This window comes from Enoplosus armatus, chromosome 3, assembly GCF_043641665.1.
Source record: "Enoplosus armatus isolate fEnoArm2 chromosome 3, fEnoArm2.hap1, whole genome shotgun sequence".
Classification (NCBI taxonomy): domain Eukaryota; kingdom Metazoa; phylum Chordata; class Actinopteri; order Centrarchiformes; family Enoplosidae; genus Enoplosus; species Enoplosus armatus.
The window spans coordinates 23489594-23496921 of record NC_092182.1 but is presented as its reverse complement, the minus strand read 5'-3'; the positions used below and the strand labels follow the sequence as shown (position 1 = coordinate 23496921).

At 39.7% G+C, this 7328-nt stretch overlaps 1 protein-coding gene across 1 annotated transcript in view; it reads right to left on the bottom strand.

Moving 5' to 3' along the window:
* cenpp (centromere protein P) overlaps positions 1-7328 on the bottom strand; it is an 81825-nt gene that overhangs the window by 23202 nt on the left and 51295 nt on the right. The window lies entirely within an intron of this gene.

The window sequence follows — 7328 nt, the reverse complement described above, 5'->3', positions numbered from 1 at the left end:
AATGTGCCAAGAGAAGTCAAAACGTAAGATAAATGACCCCTCACTAGCTTCCTCTGATGCTGCATGTTATTGAAATGATACCAAAAATAATAAGAAATTACATAGAAAAAAGGCTCTCACATTAATGTCTGACATACAGGTTGAACATGGAAAAAACAGACTTTAACTGTCAACACAGTTGCTGCTTTAGTAATTTGCTTTTTGGGAATGTACTGTCCTGTCATATCCTTGGACTGAACGCTTACCAGCTGCATAAAAGCAAGATTTTCTTCTTCTCTGGCCCTAATACACCATTTTAGGTCTGGTAAGTTGTTTTGCACTGTCGCCTGGCCCAACTTAAACTGGTGTGAAGGTGACAGAACACCTTCAGACTTCAAAATCAAACACATCTGTCTGCTTTAGTAAAATGCTAAACTCTCTAAAATGGAAAGAACTCCTGCCCCATACACAGTAAAGTGAAAATGCTAATAAAGACATGGAAAGAATTCTATGAAGTGAGACCACAGGCCCAACACATTATTTTTAACAACCTCACCACCTTCATGTTCCATTTCTCAGCTCTGTTTCTTCCAATGCCTTCTTTCATAAAAACGGACATGGAAAGGAGTGTGAGTAGTGAGATGACACATCCTTTGAGCTCTTTGTGTTAAGGATAAAGAGCGGGTTAAAGGATTACGTTAAAGTGAGTGCTGTTGGTGAGTGAATCTCTCTGGCAGATAAAGAGAAGGAAGATGTAATGACATGTCCATTTCTTCAATCTTTTACACTCTTTATCTGCACTTAAGTGGACAGAAGCAGGACAGTAACTTCCCCTGGTGCAGTTAAACCAGATTTATTCTTGATGCAAGGGGTTACCGGGAGTCTCGTAGAAAGGCATAGGTTTTGAGCGTCAGATTTCACACGTTGATGGCCCCACAACAATAAAGGCATGCATCTTACGTCATTGGGCTGTATTGTGCTTTAATTATATTCCACACAGTAACAGTTTTACTTCACTTTGTGATACTGAGTGACGGTGGGCCATGCACATACTTGTATAACTGGAGTTACATCCAGGTAACTTCTATTTTGCCTCGTCTCATTACTGAACAGGAAACTATTCCGTGCAGTTGTTTACATGGTTTCATTGGGAATCAGGCAATCCTCAAGCAGAACAGAATTGAGATGTGGGAGGAACCATTGGCTCCAGAAGTATTTTCCCAACTGTAAAATCCCATTTAAAAGTTCTCTTTTAATGATGTCAATGCTCCTCAAATATTATTTAACCATACTAAAGGTCCCTGTTTATGCTTCAACTATCAACCTGTCTAACTGTAGTGTAATGTATTAATAAGTCCACATCAGCACTGACAGTATAGGCTCCTGCAGCTGGAGAGAGATGTGGATTAAAAGGTTTTACAGTTACAGATTGTACTGTTGCTTTAAATAGCACTTGAACATTTGAAATTTAATTTACAGTTGAGAACTGTTGTACCAAAAATGACTTCTTCAAAAAATGTATTTCAACATTTTAGCTGAAATACATCTCCTTTCACTTTGCTCTTGGCTGGCCAACATGCATAAATATGACAAAATGTTCATCTGTCCTGTCAACAATCATATACTATAATTTTACACAATGTTACGATGCTAAATTCAAATAAACTTCATTATGTTCCCATTACTGCCTGGTTGATGAAATCCCACCTACATTCACTACTTCGTATGAATAGAAACACTTCAGAATCAGTAAGTCACATTTTCTGATCACTACACTACAAAGATAAAAGGATAATTGTGACATTAACAGCTATTCTGAACCAGTGCAACTGTAATCAGCTATTCATTCTTCAGGTTCTCATGGAAGTACCATGGACTGTGTGCACTTACATGCACCCGACTAGAGAGGTTGACACTTTGATTTCTAGTGTGGAACGCGTACACAGAAACCCAATATAGTACAGAACTGCATCCGCTACTGTCTGTGTCCATTTGGCAATATATCAGGGCTCTTCCTTTTAGCAGTTTATAATGACTACACAGATGTTTATTATCTAGTTCAAAGAACCAAGCTGGTTCAATCACTGCTGTCCCTACTAATATACACTGATTGTGGGACTATTAATGTGCTGATAACTGATAAGCCACAACCTGAGAATCTGGGAACTGCTGTCAATGAGCACAACAGAAGACCTATTTGAATTGATGAAGAAAATGTGAGTGGTGATTCAGAGGTCTGGACTACATACGCCTCATGTTCCCATCTGGAACACTGTAGAACACCTTGAGGTGTTTTAGGATTAGACACATGTTGACACTGAATGCAAATCTTCAACCTGTGAGGTGTATGAGTCACAAGAAGTCAGATTTTATTCCACTGGATTCCCTGATTCACTGTCAGCACATCCAGCACATTGAAGAGTTCAGTCACTTACTTTCACGTTATCAAATTAACACCTCAGGCCTCAGGGAGGACGTGGAGCCATGGTGACTATTAAACGAAAAGTCATGATAAAATGTGGTGATCTTTGCATCACATGTCTTCTACCCTCATGCAATACACATTCGATGAAAGCTGTAATTATGAGAATAAGAAGCCAACTTTATCATAATATTTTCCTCTGAAAGCCTGAGGTTTAGGATCATTTACTTCAGTAGCAGACGGATCTAAAGGACGATTGGAACAGAAAAGCTGAAATGTGAAGAGGACAAAAACCTCAGAGTCTTCTTTGGTAAGAAAAAAATTGGAAATATTAGGTAATTACATGCAGACAAAAATAAATCTAAAAGTAGAAAAGCAATAAAAACAACAATCAGTACTGTCTGGTCAGTTTCTAGATGCTGGCAGTCCTCATCTCATCGTACTTAGGCTGGAAAACTTTCTTCCAATGAGCCGAAGCTCAGAGATCAAAGGTTTTCCTGTAGAAGAGAGAAAATTCTTCTCGTCTGCCAAAATGAACAGCTGCTGCGTTCATCAGTCTCAAAAATCAAACACATGAAGGAACAATCTAATAGTCATTAGTCACATGACCTCCTCAATGCTCCTCAGGATGAGGACATATAGCTGATAACTTCACTCACAAAGTCAGCCTTACGTGCTCAGCAGACATTTCATAAGGTTGGACCTTCTATCAGCTCCAGTGCCTGATGAATTATATCAGGATAAATACGATATATTATAACTTCGCTCTTTTTGTTATAGTTTTGGTCAGAAAATGATTTACATGTTATGAAAGCAGAAAATGTGTAATGTTCAATGTACATTACCAGAGCAAATTAGGTAAGACGGCCAGTGTGCAAAATGAGGGACTTCACTATGAAAGAAACCACTGATTGATCGAAACAGAGGGGAATTGGCTAACTACACCCAGGTTAAATACAGCAATGGACACAGGTTAAGCTCATAGTTAAAACTTAGATCTTACTTAGATGACGTTATTATTCTACTAATTGTGAACCCACTTTATGATTTCGCCATGGGTGCTCACAATTAGATTTTTAAAAAACATCTAATATCAATTTTGGTATCAGCCTAAAACATTCCTGCATCAGGGGGACTCATGGTGAGGTCTGAGGATGGTGAAGACTGGTCTGTTGTGCAGTCTTGCTGGGTAAACACTCCCAGCAGCAGGTAACATGCAGAGTTTTGACCCTGTCACAGCTCTATTGAAATGTTTCCTGGCAAAAAGATGTTACTATGGTACTAATGCAACAGCAGCGCTGAGGCAACTCCTTGGCACCGTTGCCCTGCAAGTTGCCCCGGTGACTCAAAGCTTTAAAGGCTCAGCTGGAGGAAATTCTTCTCAACATAAGAACACAACAAGCTCCAGCCGGCCCAGAGCCGTCACAGACGTCTGATGGGTTGGAAAGTATGAGATCCTGAGAGAGAAGAGACATCCTGACCGCCTCCCATCAGGAGCGCAGACCATCTCCCATCAGGAAATAATCTCTAACATTTAATTTGCAGTTTGAATACTGTAATTCCAACAATTACGCCATAGATTCTTTCACTACCACAAACCAAACTCCCTCTTTGGACTATTAAAGCTACTGAATTAAATCTTTCTGTGGCAGAACAGTCAGATGAGAAGTATGAGGTTTTCATGCACAAGATGCCCCAGAGGAGAAGATGACTGCACGACAGATGTCCTGCTCAAAACAAAACTTCAACATTTTAAAGGTTGCGTTTTCTACTTTTTGGACAGATAGAGGAACAAACGACCATCAGGCTATGCAGATATGCAGGCAAACATAACACACTAGGATTCACTGTTAGGCTTGTGGTCCTTACAGTTCAGAACAAAGCCTGTGTCCTTTCATAGTGCACAGAAAGCAGAAAACTCCAAGGTTTACATCAGGGTCTAATCAGATCCCTGCAATGTTTGGGAAAATGGTATCCTTTAATCTTAAAATCTGGCTCATAACAGGGTATTGTTTCAGCAGAGCTATGAAGCTGTGATCATGAAGAACTGGAAACTGAGCCTGACGTTTTAAACAGGAGAATCATAAATGTGGACCTGCTGACAGATCAGATAATAGTTTACATTGGACTTTGTTCCATGAGACTTTTGAAACGTGACGTACTGCTCAGCTCAGTGTTGAAATTCTTACTTATCAAATTTTAGCAGGAATAGGTAAAAGTTTTGACTCCACAACTAAAATGGGGAGTCCGATTCTTATCAAGAAGAGTGAGAGCCTTAATGTTTGTGATAAATCTTTGTGGTCTCTGATATACAGTGCCCAAAGCATGAAATCACTGAGAAGATGCATGCAGGAACAGGGCATCTCTATAGTCCAGCATCAGGCAGAAAGTATCAGAAACAAGACTCTTTTTAGCTTAGAGGGAGGAGCAGGCTTTGTTCGAAAATCTTTTATTGTTTTTTCACAAACTGATGAATATGGAGCTTAAATGAAAGAGAGTCCTGTAAGAATAATTCCTACATATTTATAAGAGAAGACATACTCAATAGTTTTGCTGTGCTATGGAACAATAAGTGGGAGGTGGGTTTTTTTTACAGTTAATGAAAAAAGACCGAAGTTATTCAATCTGAATCAAAAAATGTTATTAGAAATACTATTACTAATTTCAGTTTTCTGGTGTTGGAAACTACTGGAGAGCATAAGCAAAAGATACACTTGTTTAAAATGCTTTAAAAGTTTAGAAATTTCCTTCAAAGAGTATGTTGAACATGGCAGAGCTCAGCAGGGTCCTCGTTGATGAGATGATCATTTAACCAGATCTCTGATGGTTTGGAAAATATGATTTCCTCTTAGAGAAGATGCATTGAAACCAGAACACAGACCCGCTCCCATTTCAGTCCGTCTGACTGCCAAACCAGGGCATATTTGGATGGTCTGGCTCCGCCATAAGTTGTGCTTCAGAGTGTCGTTCCAGCTCAGCTCAGCAGAAAATACCAGTACTGAATGGAAAAAGGAATAGTATAACACATGAACCCCTGAGGGAGCAAGCCCCTGTTAGCTTTTCCATTCTTGGGAGGTATTTCTAGTTTCTTCCTCAAATGTAAAGCTTTAGGCTTTCCTGTTATGTCTGGTTAAAATACACATAATGCAGAACACAACACAAAACAAATAATGTTGATTGGATGTTGCAAAGCATCACCTCTGTTTCTCTTCTGCCTCTGCTTTCCAATTAAGGAGGAAATCTTTAATAACACAAAAACAAAGCTTCCAGTTCTCACTGACTCTGATGGTAACTTGTACTACCTTAAGTCAGTTAACAACACTGCTGTAGACTCATCTGTCTTAACAAGTCATTCAGCAGTCTGGACTTTTTTTGTGTTTGCCTTTGGGGTGGGATAATGCCAGTTACTCCAAGTTTGGTTCTAAAAAATGTCCAGAAATGAGGGTCAGTATTTTGAAACAAGACAGAATAAGCCTTAGTTGGCTGTTAAAGAAATGTCTTTTTTTCATTCATTCACAATGTATGTGAACGTTCATGCAGTTGGCATGAACGAAAACTGAAAATACAGAAGTCTATATTTCTATTCTCATTCCCTCTGGGCAGATTGTTTTAAGAAAGTGCTGCAGTGTCTTTGTATCTTGAAATTAGTATATTTCTGCATAATCATTTTCAGGGAAAATTGTTAAAGGGGCTCAATAATTGCAGGTTCATCATCTACTACTACAGTACCTACACCTACTACATCTCAAACACCCTCTTCCTGACGATCATTTCACTGATGTATATCTCAACGTACTGTAGGTCAACATTGCAGCATTGGCTCTTTGTATGGGGAAGTCAGTTACTGTGAAGCAGCCAGATGAAGGAATTCCTCAAACAAAATGACAAATCATCATCCTAAAAATCCCTGGCAGGGGCGGCTCACCTCCATCCTAACTGTTGATGTTTAACTGAGAAAACCCAAACAGCTACAGCGGCAGTACAGTCCCACTATCCTTGTTTAACCCAGTGCCAACAGGCCTTAGTGTAGGAACCATTCACGTTGATGTAAAATATTTAATATGGCAGTCGGCCATGAAGAGAGGGGAGGTGACAGACCTACCAGACTGTTCTATATAAAGACTTTGCATTCAGGAGTCTGAAGCTAACTATCCTGGCATCACTTCAAAGCTCCTGATGAAAAGCACATGACTCAAGTCCTAACAATGCCTTTTCAAATCTAGTCCCTGAGACGTACAGATGTGATCACAGAGAGAGTCAAGAGCTCTTAACTGAAACTGAACCTCTCACCCTAACAGAGGTTTTCCATCGGTGGGGGTGTTCTGGGGGCCGTTTTTTTTTTTTCTTTGGAGAGAGAGGGTGATGCTGTTCTTCGTTCACTGGGAATGTATTGACTGAGGATCCAACTCTCAGCCTTCCAGCTGGACCCTGCCGCTGCTCTGCTCACTGCGTGGGGTTTAAACCAGGACACAAACACACCTGACGGCCGAGGTAGGACACACCCTGGATTTATTAACAAAACAACTACCTCATCTTTTCAAGTTTTTATCTAGTCGGTCTGGCAAGTTTTATTTTCAGTGAATGCAGCATCTCTGAGGTGTTTAGGTCAGTTTACAAGACTTCTGCTGAGTACCTTAAAGGTGGTGGAAGCATTTCAGTGAGGCCACAGGACTAGGCTGCAGATTTTTGTCTGAAAATCTTCATTTCACCAGCTGATCTAGGTCTGTATTGTGGGAAAAACTGAAATATTTCAAGGGAGAATATTTCAAATGCAATTATTTCTAAGTGAGTTAGATTTGCATGCAAATATTAAATCACAACAAGATCAATTTACAGAAATGTTCATAAGCCTGGGGATCACGTTGTAAGTTGCTAAATCTGAAGGGAAGATGATGTTTAATGGTCGAGTTTTTTATTGATTGCTGTG